Here is a 24,106-nt window from a genome sequence, read left to right as displayed (position 1 = left end):
GAGGTATGCTGTATATATTTGGAGCTATTAATAAAAAAGTTTTTGGTCTTCCTCTGAAGCTCATGTTAATCCCACAGTTCTAAAGGAACATGGAAAGTAATTTACATTTCTAATTTATGTCTAGGTAATATGCAGTTCTGGGCTTCTCAGGTGCCTCAGTGGTAGTGAATTTCCCTGCCATTTCAGGAGGTGCAAGAGATGTGGGCTCAGTCCCTGGGTTGGGAATATCATCTGGAGGAGGAAACAGCAAGCCACTCCAGTACTCTTGCCTGGAAAATCCCATGGGCAAAGAAGCCTGGGCGGATATAGTCCTTAGGTCGCAAAGAGTCAGACAGGACTAAGCAGAAGCGCAAATACGTAGTTTTAATAGTCTTTTGAAAATAAGAATGGAAGACTGAGATTCAGGTTTTAATGGCTGCAGAACACTTTGTTTCTACCTTACATGAATGAGTCAGTCCTCAACCAGACAGCCGGATTACTTGATATGTTTTCATTGCAACCCCCAACTGTACTGTTCTGGCCTGGGTACCTAGGATACCGGAACTGGAAATAATTGTCAATAGCAATGTCTTTTTAAAGATAGCTCTTTGAAACAGAGTTGATGACACCTGTGTTAAGTTTTAAAGAATATAGCCTGGGGTTCACCACTTCAGGAGAGCTGAGATTAGTACACTCAAGCACTCAATTCAGCTTCATTTGAATATCTACTCATAAGAGCAACTTGTCTAAGTTAAAAAAAAAAAAAAGTTATCATCTATTGCAGTTTACCCACCCACCCTAATAATCTGGAAAAGTATTTTATTTAGACATTCTCTGTTGTATTTATTCATTTATTCATTTGGTGGCATTTGAAGTATGGAGGTTTGAGTGGAGAGGAGGAAAAGGGCCTGAAACAGGAAAGGACTGATGTTCCTAGATGCCCAGAGAGCTCATGGTGGGGATGTCATCACATCTGTGGGCCCAACTTTCATGGTAAATGTTATCTCTGCCCTGATTCTAAGGGGATCCAGACATACTATAGTGTTCTTAAAGCACTGTCCACAGACCCCTGGGATGTCTGATATCCTTTCTGATGGTTCTCAAGCTCAAAACTGGTTCCATAATAATTCTAAGACATTATTTGGCTTTTTCATTGTGTTGAAATTTGTATTAATGATGTAAAAGAAATTCTGGGTAAAAAAAAAAAAAAACAAAAAACAAACTACTGATGTCTTAGTTTGAGTCAAGATATGGCACCAGACTGTACTGGTAATTGTGTTGTTCAAAGCCACTCACTTGCACGGGAAAAATTCTAATTGTATTTAAGAATATCTGTGTATTTGAAACTGTAATAATTGTTGATTGTGTTGACAACCTTTGATTACACATCTGTTTATTGTCTTCTGTGAAGTTTATAGAAAACAGGTCTACTTCATACTGAAGCATACATGTTTATTTCAAGGAAAAGAAGTGCAATTTTTTGAGTTGCAAGACTAACTGGCTCCTTTTATCTCATTTAACATGATTCTCACTTGAAAGAACTATCAAAAACATAATTGTTAGACTAGGGTACTTAGTAGAGCTAGTGAATCTGTCACTTCAAAGAAAACAACTGACAACTTTTAAGTAAAAATTCAAATTCTGGAAAAAATGTATCTGCCACCAAGATAGAATCCCAGTACTTAAAGACTTTCCCGATGAGAACAGTGTGATATTTAACAAATGCAATTTTCTTCCATTTTATAATTAAAATCTGTCAACCTCTGGAAGATCCACATAACTCGGTAAACCAGCATTTTTTAAATGACCAAATGCATGATCATTTACAAGGTCATACATGAATAAAGACCATGTTCAGAAGGTAACTGAGTGTGAAAAGTTCCTTGAAATGATTTCAGCTACCACACTCCAACTGTTGTTTTGTTTTAATAAAGGACCACTTGTAGAGTTTGGATATTGCATCAAAGAAAAATATCCACAAATTATCTGTAAAGGTTACTAAAATACCCCTCACTTTCTGACTACATATCTAAGTAATGCTGTATGTTCTTCATATATTTCAACCAAGACAAATGATCATAACATGTTTAATGCAGAGAAAGAATGTAGAAACTGAATGTATTCTATGAAGCTAGACTTTAGAGAGGTTTGGAAAAAGTAAACTAATGCCCCCTTTTTTAAGATTTTTTTTAAGAAATATATTTTATAGACATATATGGTCTTATTGTTATTGTAAATGAATTAATGAACAGGTTTTTGTTTTCCAATTTCAATTCTTCATTTCCAATGATAAATGTTAACAGGCATAACCTACACCAGGGAAAGCTATTTGAAGTCCTGGATAAGTTTTAAGAGTGCAAAGAGTCTTTAAATCAAAAAGTTTAAAATGTGCTGCTTTAACATAAGTCCGTGTGCTCATTTACCATTATAAAGTTCAACAATACAACAAATTCTGTAAGGCAGGGGACAAGGCATTTACTAATGTCAGGAAAAAAAATTGTTGAATGACATTTGTCTTTAGAAAAGCAGTCACTAAGAGTTTTCCTCACATAGCTTCATATAAATTAGGCTAGCAAACCTAGTAAGCTGAATATGTCTCATTCTGTAAAACAATGATTTCCATCAAGATATAGCAGTTGTGATTTTTATTCATGTAATATTTCTGATAACAATATCCAATTAACACATTCATTTTATGTCCACTGCATTAATTTTATGTTAAAAGAAAGCCAATAGTACTCAATTACATTTTCCTCCAAATTAAATTAGCATTACATGAATTTAATGGGTATCTTAATTAGACCATGCCAGTGAGAGGATTTTATACAAATTAAATTCCACCTCTGCATGATTCAAACTTCTTTGTGTTAACCACAGGATGAAAATTCTTTAAAACATAAAGAGCATAAAAATATTTCATATTGAAAACAGAGAAGGAAAACAATGAGGAAATTAACAAAAATTGTAAATAAGCCTTAGTTCAGCCAGAAATTACTTACTGTTTCTATGTATCTTATAGTGGTAATAGAACTTTCTTTTCCACTAAAATATTAAAATCTTTATATTGTAAAAGGACACAATGTCAGCACAATCCTCTGAGATTCTTTTAACAACCAATTTTTGAGGTTTGTTTATACTTTTTTTTTCAGCCAAATAATCCAACTGCACTAATCTTTAGGAAATTTTAATTTTATTAAATAGAATTGGCATGTAATCAGAGCATAATATACTTCATAATCTCAATGGCAAAATTATCCAGTGCTCAAGAATACTAATTGTCTGGCAATCTGCTAATTACTTTGTATAAATTATCTCTAAACTTTGTTCCATTTCTGAAAAGTAGGCATTATCGTCCCTGATTCATAACTGGGAGAAATGAAGCTCAGAGACATTAAGGAACTTGCTTAAAGTCACACAGATAGTAACAGAACCCGAAGATTTCAAATGCTTTTTCCAGAGCGTTACCTCACTAGGGCCTTTGCTACCTAGCTGAGTGTTCTGTCTCTGTGGGCAGAATACCTCAGTTTGATTCACGGCTCCATCACTGTATGCCCAATGTATCTAGACAAATAAATCATCTGCCACAGTAACCAATCCATGATGAGTTAATGGTGAAAGTGAAAGTGAAGTCGCTCAGTTGTGTCCGACTCTTTGCAACCGCATGGACTGTAGCCTACCAGGCTCCTCCATTCATGGGATTCTCCAGGCAAGAATTATGGAGTGGGTTACCATTTCCTTCTCCAGGGGATCTTCCCGACCCAGGGATCGAACCCGGGTCTCCCACATTGGAGGCAGACGCTTTAACCTCTGAGCCACCAGGGAAAGAGATGAACAAATAAGAAAGTAAAGAAAATGGGTAAAGGCAGTGGCCTGAGAAGGACAACTCAGGGTGTGCTTTCCCAGAACATAGTTTTCATTGCTTTAACATTGAACCATATAAAGGTTTAGTATATTTGAAAAATCATATAAAAAGTAGCAGATGCTAAAATTCAACACAAGTATTAATAAGAAAGAATTTAGTTAATAATGAAGCCACATAGATTGAAAAATTGCTTCAAGTAGGTGTTGAATACAGTATTACTTCTGTATTTTCTTAGTGGGGTGTTGTCTTAAGTCTATTTGCAAAGTATATATAACATGTAGAAGTTGTATCTAAATTTCATTCAATAAATTTAATAATAATATGCACATGCACACAATTTGTTGTTGCTGCTTAGTTGCTAAGTAGTGTCCAACTCTTTTGCGACCCTATGGGCTGAAGCTCACCAGGCTCTCCTGTCTATGGGATTTCCCAGGCAAGAATACTAGAGTGGGTAGCCATTCTCTTCTCCAGGAGATGTTCCTGACCCAAGGATCAAACCTGTGTCTCTGGCATTGGCAGGTAGATTCTTTACCACTGAACCACCAGGAAAGCACCCCCCCCACACACACATACATACACAATTAGGATAAAGTAAATTATAACCCATTAATATAAAATAAAAACCCACAAAAATGAGTCAATATTTCAGTGTAAAAAAAAAGAAATGAAATATAGAGTAAGCTAAAAAGTAAAATTCATACAGTTGAATTTGCAGTGGAAATATCAGTGCAAAGTACTTACCTTCTTTTTTTCAATATAACTTTTGTCTCTGTCATTGCAAAGGGCCAGAGGCATTGATATCTGAATAGCAACAAGCACACACAGCACTTCTACTTTGCTTTCTAATTACCATCTCCCACAGAAAAGAACCAGAGCTATTCAGAGAAGTGACTGATTCAGATCTGAGGCTCAGGAAATATAAAGTCACCCTGGTGGGTTTCAAATATGGCTCAGTGGTAAAGAATCTGCCTGCCAATGCAGGAGACGTAGGTTCAATCCCTGGGAAGATCGGAGACACGGGTTCAATCGGGAAGATGCTCTGGAGCAGGCAATGGAACCCACTCTGGTATTCTTGCCTGGGAAATTCCATGAACAGAGGGGCCTGGCGGGCTCCAATCCACAGGGTCACAAAGTGTCCAACACAACTGAGCAGAGCACAGCACAGGCACCCTGGCGCAGGGAAGTGATCAAGTATCAATAAGAATCATGTCAGAAATGGACAAATGAGTCATTGCAGTTTGAAAGAGCATCCACTGTCAAGTTCAGAATAAATGTAACGGCAAAAAAATAAAAAATCATTTTAGTAATAAATTGGAACTGATTAATATAAATGAAAATTACTAAGTCTAGTGATGCTTAAACAAAAGAAAAAGAGAGAACATTTTAAAAAAATTTTTAACAGAAAAAAATAGCTATTAAGCCTAGAAGGAAAAATGTATTTGTAAAATTATAATTTTGTAAATCTTAACATTGTCATTGATTACAAAATATATCACTAATGAATGCTGAAACCATAAACTGAGAAGTGATTGGGGCATAGAAGATTCATGGATTTCTTACTAATTACAAAGGTAAGTGAACATCACAGTGGAACAGTCACTATATTAGCCAAGTGATTAAATTCAGAATCTCTAACAGTAGGCCAATCTTTTCTGGCGTAGTAAGAAATACTCAGTGCCAACAATGAGAGAGTGAGAGAGAGAAAGGGAAAACTCAGTTCAGTTTACCTCCCGTGCAGAGAAAAAACCCAACGTTTTCCTCCTCTTTCCTTTTGAGTGTCTCCTCCACCAATCACACACACTTCACTGCCAACACTTCTGATAAAACACTGAAGCTTTCCCCCCACACTAGCAAGAAATTACCTGACACTAGCTGGATGTCCTACAACTTGTTAACTCAGTTCTAACACTCCGACTCAATGGACAAGAGTTTTAGTAAACTCTGGGAGTTGGCAATGGACAGGGAGGCCTGGAGTGCTGCAGTCCATGGTGTCGCTAAGAGTCGGACCCGATAGAACTGAACTGAACACTGTCTACCGGGAGATACCACAGATTAAGGTCTCGGCCCCACCAGACCGCTCCACCCTGCTTCAGATGCCAGTTATAAGCAGTAGGTCTCTGAACTTCCTATTTGGCTTACCAATCCTATTTGGTTACAATCAAAGTTTCCCACGAGCTTCCCTTGTAGCTCAGCTGGTAAAGAATCCACCTGCAATGCGGGAGACCTGGGTTCCATCCCTGGGTTGGGAAGATCCCCTGGAGAAGGGAAAGGCTACCCACTCCAGTATTCTGGCTTGGAGAATTCCATGGAGAATTCTGTATAGTCCATGGGGTCACAAAAAGTTTCCCATGACCTCCTCAGATCTGATTAATTTTCTAGAGCAGCTCACAGAACTCAGGGAAACACTCAACTTATATTTAACAACTTATTAAAGTTTATTAAAGGGTACATAAAGAATACAAATAATGAGATGAAAATCCCCTGGGAAGAAATGGCAACCCACTCCAGTGTCCTTGCCTAAGAAATTTCACGGACAGAGGAGACTGGCCGGCCACAGTCCATGGGGTCCCAGAGTCAGACACAGCTGAGCGACTGAGCAACTACAGAAATGCAAATAATTAGATGAGGAGATACATAAGGCCTGGTCCGGGAGGACCCTGAATGCAGAAACTTCTGTTTCCATACAGCGGGGCTGTGTCATCCTCCGTATAGATGTTTTCACCCACCTGCAAGCTCTCAGAAACCCTACTACTCCCTCACACAGGCACCATCAATTATTAATTCCATCTCCAGCCCCTCTCTCCGCTCTGAAAAATGCAGAGTGGGGCTTCTCCACGTCAAGCTTCTCATCATGGCTTGATGTTTCTGGTGACCAGTCCCCATCCTGGAGCCCACTCAGAGTCACCTCATTAGAACAACAGATGTTCTTAGTGGTCTTAAAATTCAGGAAATTAAAGGGTTCTAGGAGCTCTGTGCCAGAAACTGTGTGTGTGTTATACTTTTATCTTATAGAGAGAGAGAGGGAGAATGAAAGAAAGAGAGAGAAAGAAGAAATGGTTAAACTGAAGCTAATCTTCCAACCTCATAGAAAATACAGGTACAGAGGAAAACATTGAAATGCAGGAAGATGAAACAATCAGTCACATCTAGATTGGAAGATGATCTATAAAATAATATCCTAGATTCTTCAAAAATGTAGTGATAAAAAGTAGTGGAAGCAATACTCTACTAAAAGAAACTAAAGTGATATAATCACCAGTGTATAAAGCCAGACTGAATATAGGTTTAAAAAGACATAATTGCTGCAAAACATTCCTGCAACATTTGGGAAACTCTCTCTGCACACAAAGTAGATATTAGATAGTATGGAATTATTTATAATTAATTTCTTAGTCCTGATAGTGGTAATATGGTCCTAGAAGCAGTTATTTTTAATCTTAGGAAATGAGCATAGTATGATTTTGGAAAGGACATGTCAATGATGTCTTCAGTTTATTTAAATTAAAAAGTGAAATAGAGGAAACATATAGAGAAAAAAATATGGCAAATTTTGCTAGTCTTTTTAAAATTCATTGTAAATTTTTGTTAAGGTATAATTGATAATATTATGTAAGTTTCAAGTGTGCAGCATAGTGAGTCACATTTTTTAAAGGATGTACTGCATTTATAGTTGTTATAAAGCACAGGCTATATTTCCTTTGTTATGCAACATATTCTTGTGGCGTATTTATTTCATAATATAGTCCTTTGTATGTCTCAATACTCTACCCCTATTTTTTCCTTCCCAACTTCCCTTTCTCCACTGTTAACCACTAATTTATTCTCTCTGAGTCTGTTTCTTCTTTGCTATGTCCACTAGTTTGCTTTATTTATTTTTTTTATATTCCACATATAAGAGACATCATACAGTATCTGTCTTTTTTGGTCCACCTTATTTCTCTTAGCATAATGTCCTCCAAGTTTGTCTATGTAGTTGCTAATGACAAAGTCTTGTTCTTTTCATGGCTGAGTAGTATTCCATTTCTCACACACACACACAAATATATAAACATTATATATCATATAACTTCTTTATTCACATATATATCCATTCATATATATGTATCACATCTTTATACATTCTGTCATGGAACACTTGCTTGCATTATTTGGCAATTATAAATAATGCTACTATTGACATTAGGGAACATGCATTTTTTTTTCAAGTTATGTTTTTGTTTTTTTCAGATATACCCAGGAGTAGAATTGAGGGGTCATTGCTATCCTTCTTTCTGACACTGTATGAACACTCAGACTGGCCATGTGAGTTTTTGGTAAATGTCCGATAATAAAAAGTCTTTCAGTTACTTTAGTCTCAAAGATACACTTAATTCGGCTAACAGCTGGAGTAATCAAAACTTTCTATGCATTAATATGCTTTAAGGCTAAACCAATTGTTCTTTCATTTACCAGTCTTGCACTGTACCGTGCTCAACTGTTATATCAGACTCATTTATTTACCAAGCTAGAAATGTAGTATGCAGTTTCACTTTTTAAATGCAGCAATTGTACTTTAACTTTTTTAAACAATCAATACTTGAATAAAATGGGCTTCATTTATTTAAAAAAATTTTCAAAAATAAATAAAAACCCTGTTTCAACCTATAGCAAATTCTCTTAACCTCTCATCTCTCTTTATTAGATCAGAGGTGGCCCTTGGTCATCTTACCTATCTGGCTGCTCCAGGTCTTAACTGTGGCATGTGGGATTGAGTCTCCTGATCGGGGACTGAGCCCGGGCACCCTGCACTGGGAGCATGGACTCTTGGCCCCTGGACCACCAGGGAAGTCCCCCTTGTTCACCTTATTGGGATTCCTGTTTTGGTGACCTGGCCTCACATGTCTCTCTTTGTCTTAAAGCAAGGCTGAGACAGGAAGATTCTTAATAACATCTTTTTCATAATAATATATTTTCCTCTCCCTTAATTGTAAATGACCAAATGAAAATGGAATGAGAAGAGGACACAGGAAAATGGACATTATGTTTTCATTTAATAAGCTGAACTTTCCAAATCAGACGCTGCATGCCATGTGATTCTGGGATTATTTTAGTTTTGTTAATATTGGCCTGAACTGGACAGAATAAAAAAAATCCTGCCTCAGTCAGTAGTTCCAATGGTTTTTCTGAGACTTTCAAAGAGCTTGAGATAAACCTTTAAGAAGTCACCAGCACATTTTGAAATAGTATACTTTCCTAGCGCTGGCTGTACTGTGCTTAGTCATGTCCAACTCTTTGTGACCCACGGACTATAGTCTGCTAGGATCCTCTGTTCACAGGCATTCTCAAGGAAAGAATACCAGAAGGGGTTGCCATGCCCTCCTCCAGGGGATCTTCCCAACCCAGAGATTGAACTGGGGTCTCCTGCATTGCAGGCATATTCTTTACCAGGTAACCTACCAGGGAAGCCCCATACTTTCCTAGTATGTTGGCCTAAATTAGAGCAACTTTGAATTAATGAAAGTTTAATTACCAACACACTTGAAAATTTTAGAACCTGTTTATAAAATACAGAGAATCAAAGAAGAAATATAGCATCAACCTGGAAAGGATTATCACCAAAGTGCTCATTTATAATATTTCAACTTTCATAAGTTATTTATGCATGTACCTATGTGTGTATATATATGTACATATAATCATTTATAACATTTTAACTTAAAGCTGTATATCAAACATCTATTTTTATAGATAAATACATCATTATCTTTCAAGGTCAAAGTCTTTTGAAAGGATATTTTAAAATTTATTCATTGATAACCACTGGTGTTACTTTTAGATTCTGAATATTAAAAACAATATTACTATGAATGTCATTGTATAAACATCTTTGAATATTGACTGATTATTTTCTCACTTAGACATTAGTAAGAGCTGGACTTTCATAAAGAAAGTTGAGCACTGAAGAATTGGTGCTTTGGAACTGTGGTATTGGAAAAGACTCTTGAGAGTCCCTTGGACTGCAAAGAGATCAAAGCAGTCCACCCTAAAGGAAATCAGTCCTGAATACTCATTGAGAGGACTGATGCTAAAGCTGAAGCTCCATTATGTTGGCCACCTCATGCAAAGAACTGACTCATTGGAAAAGACTCTGCAGCTGGGAAAGATTGAAAGCAGGAGGAGAAGGGGATGACAAAGGATGAGATGGTTGGATGGTATCACTGATGAGATGGTTGGATGGCACCACTCAATGGACATGAGTCTGAGCAAGCTCTGGGAGCTGGTGATGGACAGGGAAGCCTGGCATGCTGCCGTCCATGCAGTTGCAAAGAGTCAGACATGACTAAGCAACTGAACTGAACTAAATTCTTAGAAATGTAGGCTCACTGGGTTTGCACACTTTTAAGAATTTAAGTTCATGTCATGTCCTTGAATTTCCCCTCACAGCGGCTGTAATAATTGATACCATTCCTGCAAAAGCCTCACCATCTCACTACCACTGAGTATCTTCATTCTTTTGCTTTAGCCAGCATAATCAGATCCAGCACACAATGGTATGCTGTTATTATTTCCAGATAAATTGTATTTATTTTATTATTAATAGGACTGAACTTCTTTTCAAATGTCATTATCCATTGTCATTTCTTTATAAATTTTCCATTCATGATTCAAGCCCATTTTGTGTCTGGTTTATAGGAGTCCTTTATATCTTGAAAACTTTAACCAACCTTTCATTAGAGCCTTTGTTAAGAGTATATAATAGGCATGTTTTCAAATATGTTATCACTTGGATTTTGAATGATCTAAATGTTTTTCTATAATCCATCATGCCCAGTTAACCACTGACAGGTATTACATAATTCAGCAAGAGCACAGAGGCAGGCTGATGACTGATTTTAGAGGAAAGAGAAACAGAACTTGTTAGGGAGAAAAAATAATCATTAGTAACCTTTTACTGTAAAGTTTTTATCTTATAAATGAGGATATGTGAACTCAGGGAGGTGAGGTTTTATGGTCTCAGACAGCATAGTTTTTTTGTTACCAATGCCAGAGCTTATGACTCTGTCATCTCTTTCTACCAGCCAGTTGTTCTCAAATTTGGCTGCAAATCCAAAACACCTGAGGAGTTATTTAAAATAATTCATAGGAGGAGATAGCACATGACCTACCATACATTTGTATGCCATTATCAAATAAATGCAAGTTACTATCCCAAATAAACTCTTAGTTGTTTTTTTTTTTTAATTAGCTTTCCTTCTTAGGAGTTTTGGAAAAAGTGAAAAGTGATATTTGTCACAAAGAGAAGGCAATAAGAAGACCCAAGAGAAGGGATAGCTAGGGATTTAGAGATTGACATGGACACACTGCTATATTTAAAATGGATAACCAAGAAGGACCTACTGTATAGCACAAAAAACTCTGCTCAATGTTATGTAGCAGCTTGGATGGAATGGGAGTTTGGGGGAGAATGGATACTTGTATATGTATGATTGAGTCACTCTGCTGGGCACCTGAAACCATTGCAACATTGTTTAAACAGCTATACTCAAATACAAAATAAAAAGTTAAAATTAAAAAGAAGACCCCAAGTCTCCACTCTTCATTTCACCAACTTTCCCATGGATTCCAAAACATGGAGTTAAAAGATGGCTCCACAGAAGGATTAGATGGTTACCTGAGCTTCCAGAGTTAGTGAAGGGCACCCCATCATTCATCTCTCAACATATCATAACATCATCACTATTCTTTGTGTCTAAGATTTTCCCTGCAGCTCAGATGGTTTAAGAGGTGGTGCACAGATGATCTTAAGAAAGGAGAATTTTAGTTGAAGAGTTGGGCTGTCAGTAAGAAGACACACGTTGTTAAAGGCCAGGTCAATGATTAAGGCTGACAAAAGACCTCACATGATAATTTCTAGCTAATTATTTTAGTTGAATTGCCCTTTCTTTCTTTGTGTCTTAATGAAGTTAGCAAAATTTTAAATGAAATCATATTCAGATCAGATGATGGCACAATTAGACATTTCATGCTTCATGTGACTATGATCCTACCCACTTAAATCTCAGCAGGAACTGTCTTTGGGGAAAAACTGACTCCTGCATCATATGAATATCTAATTCAAAATATAGACCTTTTTCCAATTTGTAAAGAAATTAACCTGATAGGAATTAAGCCTCAGAAGCATAAAATATCTAAAATCCACAGTTAGATTTTAGAAAAAAAATCAGCTTTTGCACATCTGAAATCAAGGTTGTTTATTTAATCTATGATAGTTTAAGGCCCAACATAAGAAAACTGATGTGACCTGTCACAGACTTGCATTATAACTCCCTGGAACCTCAAAAGTGCCTCTCTGACTTTAAAGGATAGACATAACCAACAAGCTTTATACTCTGCCTTAACTCATTTAAATCTTCAAAATTCCTTTCACTACTGACTAGCAAAATCCAAGCTCCAATCCACCATGGCAACATTTCCAGGGGTGTGAAAAGCACCAAATTCCAGATAATCCTCAAACTACCCAGAACCAACTCTCTGAATCCATCATGCCCTGTCTTCGGACAGGCATTCACCATCACAGCTCTGTGTGTGTTTCACCAATGCCATTTCCAAAACATTCTCAGTTCTGATCCCTAACAATCCGAAGTTTGCATAAATGCTGCAATCTGACTTAAATCACATACTGGATGCCACATAGGGAGATCCAAGGGTTTGTCACTCAAGGATCCTATGACACTGCAAAACTTCTACCCAGTGTTCTTTGGGGTGTCTGGCTTCTACCTAATCGACCATATGATCCCATGCTTTCTTCTGCCTGTACCCTCGTTTCATATCCCAAACACCCCCAGCTTATTCCCCTCTATTCACTTTCTTGTTTGTTATAAACTTATTACATAAAACCACAGAGGTCCCTTGGGGTTCAGCGGTGTGGCTGATGTTATAGAAGCATGTTTGGCAGGTTATGTTGACCCTAATGGAAGCCTAGATATTCAGCAATGTTAGTTAAATTGTACTTCTCTGGCATGAGAAGTAGCATAAAATAGGATCTGCTAGAGGACAGAGTTACGGAATCACATTTTTTACAGAGCAGGGAAGCACATCGAAAAACCTATCTTAAGTACAGACTGACATGCTCACAGAGGGCAACTTCAGGCCAGTGTTTCAGATACTACTGAATTCTATCTGCTGTCTTGGCAGCTAGTTAAAAATAAGGAGTTAATGGCTTGTTCTCCTTTACATTCTAATTAGCGAATATTTCATCTAATTGGTGAACAAGACCTGCTAAAATATTAAGCACCCAGATGATCAAAAATATTCCTTGTTACTGCTGACAGCTGAAGACAATGCTTAGGTTATTTTTACAAAGCATCATGTGTTCCCTGCAAGATTATTAGAACAGCAAAACAATTGGAGCCTGCCTAAGTGTTCTACAATGGTGCAGCAGCTAAACAAATTAAGGTCCATCCACTTGATGGAATAGTGTGAAGCCACTACAATGATAGTAGGGAGAATATGCTACAACCTGGAAAATATTTATGATAGAAGGCCAAATAAAAGGGCCAAATGGCAAGTAATAGGCAATCTATCCATGTCAAGTCTATAAAACAGATACATAAAATATCCACAGAGGTAGAGGAGATAGTGACTGACATTTTTTATTTAATTTTCAAACCTTTCAAAATATTACTTGAAACTTAGTGTCTTTTTTTTTTAAACAACAGAAATCTCAGCTCTTTCATAAGTGCTTTCCTATTGCTAGTCTTTGCCAGACAATTCCTTTGATTCCCAGATGAGACATGGTTCTCATGTGGATGACCCCTATGTCATTTCTAAAACTATTAATAGAAATTTCAAAGAAGTATGCATCTAGTAACACCATCACCCCCAATTCCTCTGGCGAAGAGACTGCTCAAACCACATATCTTAGTCTCAGTAGCCCGTTTTTTTTTAATACACTTTGCTTGCAGTTTTGATTTTTGAAGCCATGCTCATAGTCTACCTAATTATAAAATATAACTTAAATTTAAAAAGAAATCTACACATTTTTAAAGTAAAAGGAAACTGATAAACCTGATGGCTTATCCAACTGGTGGCATGACTACAGAAAGAAGAACTACTCCAAATGACCATAAAACACAGTGTTTTCACTGTACGTCTGTAATGAGATATGTCCTAAGGGCAAAATAAACTTTGAAAACAATCAATTGTAAACTGGTTTTGCGTAATCATATTGGTGGGTAGTTTCCTGTGTGCATTTTATAGGTAGTATGTGTTGAAGCAAATGAGTAACTACAATCATGGTGAGAACCAGAATTTTTGACATGGGAGTAAGAAAAGGAAGGATCGGTGAGAGTAAATAAAAATTCTATAGCTCTGAACTTGGAGTCATCAGTATAAACTCATATGTATTTTTAAAAATCTCTTTTGATCTGTAAGTGAAATGATCTAGAAACAAAGACCAACACTAAAAGCCTTGAGCATTCTTAATTCCTAAATCTTAGTCACTAGAGAAATTCTACTAAAGGAACAAGGGCTGCTTGGAGAACTGGCCAATTCCAGGTCTGCAGCAGGAAAGACATAGGATGAGCCTGGAGTAGCATATAGTAGCAGAAAGAAAGTCCTCAAAAGTGTTGTAGTGCCAACTTGAATTTACTTTTGCCATCCGAAGTTGGGAAAACCTGAGCCTCAGCGCTGTAAGCAAGTGCAGTGATATGAAACAGATCAAATGTTCCTCAACTTAGTTTACAATGATATTTCTTAAAATTCAACCATTATCTTTTGAGACAATTAGGGTATCAACTCATGACTTTGAAAGATGATAAATAAAAAGTATCAGGCATTTATTTATCCTATTATCCCTCAGGGTATCTAAACAGTTGATAAGGAGAGGTTTCTTTTAATAAAATTATCTCAGCTTAAATAAAGAAGAAATAATAGAAATAAACTACTGCCACTTTACAAGTTGTAAATGAAAGTGAAAAAGTGAAAATGTTAGTTGCTCAGTCATGTGCAACCCTTTGTGACACCCCCAGGGACTGCAGCCTGCCAGGCTCCTCTGTTCATGGGATTCTCCATGCAAGAATACTGGCGTGAGTAGCTGATTTCTTCTCCAGGATATCTTCCCAACCTAGGGATTGAACCCAGGTATCCTGTACTGCAGGCGGATTCTTTATTGCCTGGGTCTCAAGGGAAGTTGCAAATAATAGTTACCAAAAGCTGATATCACAAAATGGGAGGCAAAACAAAACATAACATACCTCACGATAATGTACTGCTTATGAAGCAATCTCGGAGAAGGCAGTGGCACCCCACTCCAGTACTCTTGCCTGGAAAATCCCCTGGATGGATGAGCCTGGTAGGCTGCAGTCATGGGGTCGCTAAGAGTCGGACAGAACTGAGCGACTTCCCTTTCACTTTTCACTTTCATGCATTGGAGAAGGAAATGGCAACCCATTCCAGTGTTCTTGCCTGGAGAATCCCAGGGATGGGGGAGCCTGGTGGGCTGCCGTCTATGGGCTCACACAGAGTCAGACACGAATGAAGTGACTTAGCAGGAGCAGTATGAAGCAATCTATCTAAAAGGCATGTCTAAATCTGGTGCAGCCTCTAGATCTAAGGAAATCAAATCAGTCAATCCTAAAGGAAATCTACTGTGATTATTCATGGGAAGGACTGATGCTGAAGCTGAAGAGCTCCATTACTGTGACCACTTGATGCAAGGAGCTGACTCATTGGAAAAGACTCTGATGCTGGGAAAGATTGAAGGCAGGAGGAGAAGGGGATGACAGAGGATGAGAATGGTTGGATGGCATCACAGACTCAATGGACATGAGTTTGAGCAAGCTCCAGGAGACAGGGAAAGACAGGGAAACCTGGTGTGCTGCAGTCCATGGGGTTGCAACAAGTCAGACATGATTTAGCAGCTAAACAGCAACTAGATCTAAACAATTAACAGAAAATACTGGAGTCAGAAGATCCTGTTAGAGGCACTTCAAAGATGCAGTAGCAAAACCTATAAAGTGGAAAACTATAGCACACACACAACCAGGTATCTTCAACAATTCAACAACAAAATCACAACTGCATAGAAACAGAAAGAGATGATCAGATCAAAAGCATGTGAGAAAAGAATTTAAAGCACAACATATGCCTTATTTGAATCCTGATTAAAGCAAGCTGAACATAATTGTGAGCATAAGTTGGATACTTGAAAATATTACAGAATTACTATCAATTATCTTTTATAGAAAATGAAGGTATTGGGATATTTTTCCCCCCAAGGAGTTCTTAACTCTTAAAGATGCATGTTTAATTATTTACAAATGAAATTCTATTTCTTTGAAATTTGCTTCAAACTATTCCAGGGAGCAAGGGAAGTTAGTGGGAGTATGGATGAAATAAAATGGGCATGAGTTAACAATGAAGATAAATGATGAAAGTTCATTATATTATTTTTAACACTACTGTATTTTGGTTATGCTCAAAATTTCCTCTTGTTAAAGAGTTTAACAAAGTCTCATATTTATTAAATTGGCTAACAACTTTTAAAATGGGCACCAAAGTATTAGCAAATATATTGTATAATGTTTTTATAATGTATATATCTTATTTACTTTTCACAATGTGTATAGGAAAGCACCACATAGTACTTAATATACATAGGAGTCTATGTCTTTTTAAATTAGTTCTCTGATATAAAAATTACTAGTCACATTTTCAAAAGGAGAAATCATTTAGTGGCATCAGTTCAGTTCAGTCGCTCAGTAGTGTCTGACTCTTTGCAACCCCATGGATTGCAGCACGCAAGCCTTCCCTGTCCATCACCAACTCCTGGAGCTTGCTCAAACTCATGTCCATCAAGTCAGTGATGCCATCCAACCATCTCATCCTCTGTCGTCCCCTTTTCCTCCTGCCTTCAATCTTTCCCAGCATCAGGGTCTTTTCCAATGAGTCAGTTCTTCATATCAGGTGGCCAAAGTATTGGAGTTTCACAGATCACCAGCCCAGGTTGGATGCATGAGACGGGTGCTCAGGGCTGGTGCACTGGGAAGACCCAGAGGGGATGGGATGGAGAGGGAGGCGGGAGAGGGGATCAGGATGGGGAACACATGTAAATCCATGGCTGATTCGTGTCAATGTATGGCAAAAACCACTGCAATATTGTAAAGTAATTAGCTTCCAACAAATAAAAATAAATGGAAAAAAAATAAAATAAAAAGTAGGCAGTTTTGAAGAAAAAAAAAAAGTATTGGAGTTTCAGCTAACATCAGTCCTTCACCATACAATTGTGACTCCATATCATGCTACTCTTATAGCTAATATTTACCTGATAATTCAGGGGCAATTCTGAAACTAAGCCATATACCACTAGTCTGTAAAAAGTAACTTCAATTATCCCCTTTCTCCAGTGAATGAAATTTAAGCAGTCTTCAGACCTAATGTGGCCTAGTTATCATTCCTAAAACTTACCAAGCTCTTCTAAGGCTCAAGAATTTTGACCCATCAGTCTTTCCATAGAAATCCTACCTACACGTTTCCATTTAGTGAACTTGTATTAATGACATATCTAAAAGCAGCCCTTCTTGGTGAAGACTTCCCTAGTCTTAGGATAGAGACAGTCATTCCTTTTTCAGTGTGACCATAACAAATAGACATAGTCACAGAATATACATTCACAGAATATAACTACTACTATTTACAAAATGTTTTTCAGCTACTGTTCCAGGTGTTTTATCTATACTAAATTAATTCACTTATCCCAACAATCTTATGAAGCAAATACCACTACCATCCCCATTTGGCAGACGAGGAAACTAAGGCTTTTCCTTGATGGATTGAATCATTTTTGTTTTGTTTTCCTTTGTATTTAAAAATACCAAATAGTGCAAGGCTCATAGAAATTGTTTGGTAAATATTTGTTGACTTGGATTGGTTTGGAGATATTAATAATTTATTTAAAGCAAAGACTTTTTCAACAGTAATTTTTAGATAAAGCAGGAAAAAAAATTGGATGGAATAAACTTCTAATTTAGATCACATGTTGGAATAGATTGAAACTGTGGTTGACTTTTCTCAGAAGAAAACAAAAGTAATTATCTGTGCAATGGAGTTCTTTACTCAAACTATTTGCTTGACTGTTTTTGCTGTTGTGAGGTGTTTTACAAAAGATTTCTTTTTTTTTTTCTTAATTGCCACTACATTTTGGTGAAATAAGGCCATGAAAGATTTTGATCAGCCCTGGTATCTCAAAATCTCAATTAAAAATCAATTTTATAAAACACCTCAAATTGCAAGGACTGGGAGTGTATCTCAGTCAACCTCAGAATACAGTTGAACAAAGTGTTTCCTAAATCATCTGTTTTATTTTTAGAATGCATTTGTCTTTTAAAATGAACAATGCTGTTCCTGGCAATGGTATCATTTGGAAAATGTTTTAATATACATTAAACATTGCATGTCTCTGTAAGTATATTTCTCAAGAGATTTTCTATTTGTGATAGTGTGACTACAGTTTTATCTTCCTTTCTTTTATCACAGATGATATTATTTCTAGAGTGCATCTTAACATTCAGTACATTTTTACTGTGTTGTCTTAAATGTCAGTATGCCATCAGCAAAGTCAGTCAAACTATTTTCTGTGAGGGGCAGAAGCTCATGGAAAGGGTCTTGATGTATGTCTCCTATGTAACACCTTCAACTCATTTCAGCCTTATGCTGTATTCTGAATGCCTTTATTTAAAACATGCCATTTTCCCCATTCTAAACTTGTTTCACCCTGCCACCTCAAAATTGTCAACCACTGTTGCAATACCTTCCATTTATGTCTGGGTTCATTTGACTTTATACAACAAAACTTCAAACTCAGTTGGTTGAAACAAAAATAAAAAAACTAACCCACACTTGCCCAGGCAAGCAAATTCTGATGCCCAAATCTTGTTTGTTGCTTTTTTTTTCTAATGGTGTACTTCTCAAATACCTTCTCACTTTTAGTAGCAAGATGGCAACTGAAAACCATGAACTCCTATCTTCAGAACTTCAATCCCTAAGAAAAAGCATCCCTTTCTATCCCAATACATGTACCTAATATCACCAGAACCAGTTAATGTGGCTGGGGAAACTGATTTTTCTTTTCTTTTTTTAAAACTTTTTATTTTGTATTGGAGTTGTTGTTTAGTCATTAAGTCATGTTCGATGCTTTGCAACCCCATGGACTAAATGTAGCCCACCAGGTTCCTCTGTCCATGGGATTTCCAGGGCAAGAATACTAGACCGGGTTGCCATGTCCTCCTCAAGTACTGGGGTGTAGTGAACAGTGAAGAGATTCAACCATACATGTACATGTTCCAATTCTCCCCCAAATTCTCTTCCCATGCAGGCTGCCATATAACATCGAACCATATTCCATGTGATATTCAGTAGGTCCTTGTTGGTTATCCACTTTAAACAGAGATGTGTGTACATATCCATCCCAAACTTCCTAACTATCCCTTTCCCCCAGCATTCCCCCCTGGAAACCATAAGTTCATTCTCTAAGTCTGTGAGTCTGGGAAACTGATTTTTTTGATTGTCCAAACCTGGGTCATATGCTCAACCCTATTATTGATGAAAAGAGGCCAGCATTACCTGAAGGACACACATTGAGAGTATGAGGTTCTTTCTCCCAGAGTAATATAAAAGAGCTATCACCAAAAAGGTAATGTATTTGGGGTAACAAATATAAGGTATAGCAATCATTCAGATAACTATACCATAGTGAGAAAAGCAGTATAGATTCAGATTACTCGGGAACAATGTCCAATTCAAAACCTCAGTATGGTTTCAGCCAGTCAAATTCTTTTGAACTTCAATGTCTTTCTCTGTAAAATGTGAAAATAATGGCTATTTTAAGAATCTCAAATGATGAAGAATAAGTGAATTACTTGCCACATACCCTGTTACTTGCCAAATAGTAGACACCCAACAAAAGCTAGCTTTCTTCAAGACCAAGTATACCTTCATCTTGGAAAGCATCTTCTGCTATTCCTGTCTTTTCATCTGTACCTTCTGAAATCTTGGTTAAATTAGAATCCATTATACAATTTAGCACTTAATTGCATATGAGCAATACCACCTCTGTATGTTAGATACGCAAATGCCTTGTCTTATCAACTAATTTTCAAGATCTTTATGGGCTTAGATCATTTCTTGGTACCCTGCCTCAGCAGTTAGCCTAGGACTAGTTACTCACTCGGCACAGAATAAGAGATGCCCTGCATCTTTGGACTGATGATGGGGTCAAATCACATTTTGAGTGCATTGGGTGATACCTATGGAAGTACACACAAGCAGAAGAGGTAATAAATACTGAAATGATAAACTGGGGAAAGCAGTGCCTATAAAATGAAAGAGCCTTTATGCATATACTTATTTACTCAAAGAGTAGAGGAAAGTTTAAGAGGTACAGGGAGAGATGTTCAGTGTCATTCTGCTGAAATTATAAGGATGGTTCAAATGTCTTCTGAAAACCCCTTTTAATCCCAGTGGATTTTATCATATGCAGTAGGATTACTTGCATCAGGAAAAACAGTAGAATTGTAAATGCTTAAGTTAATGACTTACTAGTAGGCTTCCCTGGTGGCTCAGATGGTAAAAGCGTCTGCCTACAATGCAGGAGACCCAGGTTCGATCCCTGGGTCAGGAAGATCCCTGGAGAAAGAAATGGCAACCTACTCCAGTACTCTTGCCTGGAAAATCCCATGATGGAGGAGCCTGATAGGCTACAGTCCATGGGGTCGCTAAGAGTCGGACACGACTGAGCAACTTCACTTCACTTCAGTAGGCAAAATAAACACTATGAGGTTAGATTTTGGAAACAGATCTAGATTTGAGCCCCATATCTAGCATTTAGCATCTGTATGAACTCAGGCAAATTACTACAGAAGGACCTGCATGGAAATATGAGACTTGACCAAGATGGTGAAGGTAAAAGACTTCTTCCCACATAGATGAGAAAACAATAAAGAACAGCAAAGATAAGATTTACCACTATGTTATTTAGAAATGTAAAAAGCATGAAGTGGGGTTAGGTCTGATTTACAGAAGTTAACGCCTAATTATTACAACTGTTGCCTTACCTTTGGGAACACTACATACAATAAGCATTTGCCTGATATCCAACTGGGTGAATCCTGTGCTGATTCTTATTTCATTTTAAATCATATTTCCGTTGGTTTCATTCTCGTTGGAGAACACATCAGGTGACAGTTGCAACCAGGTTCATCTCTCTTTTCTCAGAACCCCACAGGGTTTCTTCTCTGTTTCCATATTTTGGCCTGACTTTATGTGGGACCTTAATAATGACTTAAAATTGAAAATAAAACTCAGTCACTGATACTCTCTTGGTAGAGATATTATATTTTCATTTTACCGATTCCAACAAATTTGGGGAACATCGTGTAGTTATTGTCAAGTCCAAAGCTTCTAAAATATGCATTGATATATAGAGACAGAAGAATGAAGAGGTCATGTGTAAGCCAGCAAGGTAGCAAGTCATTGTTTAGCTGTGATGAAGAGTCCATTGAAAGAATAGACACAAGAAGTTTTTGCAGTAGATGAGAGGGGCAGGGACAAAATCTAAAATTTTCAAGTTGCTTATTAATTGCCCTAGTATTTTCCTTTTAAACCTCCTCAATACGCCCATTAAAACAAAGACATAGAACTAAATCGATACTGTAGAAAAAAATGGGTTTTGCTCTATCATTTGGAAAGGGATTTTTCAGTTGATTTTGGTGGTGGCTGGCATATTTTTTTAAAAAATACACTATAATAGTTTATTTTTACCTCTAATTAAATACTAGACTCCACTGTTTAAACTCATAATGTTATTCCATGATGGTCAGTTATATTAATGTTCTGAAGAGGAAAATGAAGATTTTAAATAAGACCATAATTAACAACCTATAGCATCATACTAACAGCAACCTTAACTCTCATCTTCCTACATGCTAATTCAGAGGTTTCATTTTAGGCAAACTAGTCACTCACTGTCATTCCCTGAAAATGACATACTGAAGTCCATTGTGTTCCTTTATTTTCCTTGTCTAGAGCTTCTTCCTTATTTCTTACTCTAGCTGCTTCTCAAATTGTCCTGCAAGGTGAAGGCCTCCTTCCTTCCTGACTCCCGTAAATATAGGAGGAAAGTCCTGCTCTTTGGTACACAACCAATTATTTTGCCTTTCTGGGAATAAATGCTTTTCTTCCACTGCACTGAAAAATCTTTGAAGGCAGAGGTTATATCTTCTGTCTTTACTTTCAAGATTTCTCATATAAATAGTTGTTGATGACTTGTCCATTTATATAACATACTTTCTTAAGTATCAGCTGAGAACTGAGGAAGAAAAATTATCAAAACATAATTTCTGCCACAGAAATGTCACAGTCTAAAAGAAAAGTAAGTTCATTGACATCTAAACTTAATACGATATTGTAGAAACAGAAACAGACTCACAGACATAGAAAAAAAAAACTTGGTTACCAAAGGGGAAAGGGGAGGGAAATAAACCTAGGAGTTTTGGATTAATAGATACATACTACTATATATAAAATAGAAGAACAACAAGGATTTACTCTATAACATTGTATGTGTGTTTGTGTGTGTGTGTGTGTGTATAAAATATACAATTATATATAAAATATTATAGAAGGAGTCCCAACTTGAACTTAGAAAATAGGACATTTTAAAATAATTGGTAAATAGCCCCATGACCCTTTGTATTTCTATGGTGTCAGTTATAACTTCTCTTTCATTTCTGGTTTTATTTATTTGGGCCCTCTCTATGTCTCTCTTTTCTTTTCTTTTCTTTTTTTCTGATGAGTGCAGTTAAAGATTCATTAATTTCATTTATATTTTCAAAGAACCAACTCCTAGTTTCTTGATATTTTTAATTGCAATTTTAGTCTCTATTTTATTTATTTTCACTCTGATCTGTATTTCTTTTCCCTTTTACTAATTTGGGGTTTTATTTGTTCTTTTTTCTGCTTCCTTTTTTGTCAGGTTAATTGTTTGAGATTTTTCTTATTTTCTGAGATATGCTTGCAAGGTTATAAACTTCCCTCTTAAAACAAATTTTGCAGTGTCCCATAGATTCTCAGATAGTTGTGCTTCCCTTTTCATTTGTCTCCAAGATTTTCTATTTTTATTTTTTTATACAACCCATTGGTTATGTACAGTAGAATGGTATTTAGACTTCCTGTGTTTGTGTTTTTTGATGTTTTTGTCTTGTAGTTGATTTCTAGTTTCAAACTGCTGTGGATAGAAAAATAAATGCTTGATATGATTTCAATCTTCTTAAATTTACTAGGATTTGTTATATGGTAAAGCGTGTGATGAATTCTGGAGAATGTTCCATGTGCACTTGAAAGAAATGTGAATTCTGTTATTTTGGATGAAATGTTATATACATATATGATGTTTTACATTTATATGTGTGCATACATATAGATGTATGCATCTATATATGCATGCATCTATATATGCATATATACATGGCTTCCCAGGTGGTGCTAGTAGTAAAGAATCTGCCTGCCAATGCAGAAAATGCAAGAGACATAGATTTGATTCCTGTGTCGGGAAGATCCCCTGGAGTAGGAAATGGCAACACACTCTAGTATTCTTCCCTGGAAAATTCCATGGACAGAGGAGCCTGGCAGGCTGCAGTCCATGGGGTTACAGAGAGTCAGACATGACTGAGTGACCAAACACAGAACACACACACACACACACACACACACACACATGTATATAATATGTATATAAAATTCCAATTTATCTAATGTGTTATTTACAGCCAGTGTTCACTTATTGATTTTCTGTCTGGTTGATCCATCCATTAATGTAAATGGGGTGTTAAAGTATCCTACTATTTTCATATTTCTGTCAATTTCTCCCTTTATACTTTTAAATATTTGTTTTATGTATTAGGTGCTCCTGTATTAGCTTCATATATATTTATATTGGGTCTTTTCTACTTTGTTATAAAGCCAGTTTAGTGATACTGAACTACGTTAGCTTTTGCTAGTCAAAAACTACTTACCTCTTTTTCAAGTCTGAATGAGAATCCTGCTGGGTGGAGTGCTCTTGCTGTAAGATTTCTTTTTACCTTTCATCATTTTAGATATATCACGCCACTGCCTACTTGTCTAAAATGTTTCTGCTCAAAAGTCAGCTGATAGCCTTACGGGAATCTCCTTGCATGTGACTAGTTGCTTTTCCTCTGTTTCCTTTAAGATTCTCTTTTTATCAATAATTTT

At 36.7% G+C, this 24,106-nt stretch overlaps 1 protein-coding gene and 1 non-coding gene across 2 annotated transcripts in view; one reads left to right on the top strand and one right to left on the bottom strand.

Moving 5' to 3' along the window:
• DPP10 (dipeptidyl peptidase like 10) overlaps nucleotides 1-24,106 on the bottom strand; it is a 1,494,592-nt gene that overhangs the window by 1,272,858 nt on the left and 197,628 nt on the right. The gene's annotated exons all lie outside the window — the stretch shown is intronic.
• TRNAC-ACA (transfer RNA cysteine (anticodon ACA)) lies at nucleotides 20,426-20,499 on the top strand. Its single transcript has one exon. It is a non-coding gene; the product is annotated as a tRNA-Cys (tRNA).

The sequence above is a fragment of the Odocoileus virginianus genome, chromosome 13, assembly GCF_023699985.2.
Source record: "Odocoileus virginianus isolate 20LAN1187 ecotype Illinois chromosome 13, Ovbor_1.2, whole genome shotgun sequence".
NCBI classification, from domain to species: domain Eukaryota; kingdom Metazoa; phylum Chordata; class Mammalia; order Artiodactyla; family Cervidae; genus Odocoileus; species Odocoileus virginianus.
The sequence above is the reverse complement of the archived record's forward strand: the minus strand, read 5'-3'. Positions and strand labels throughout refer to the sequence as shown.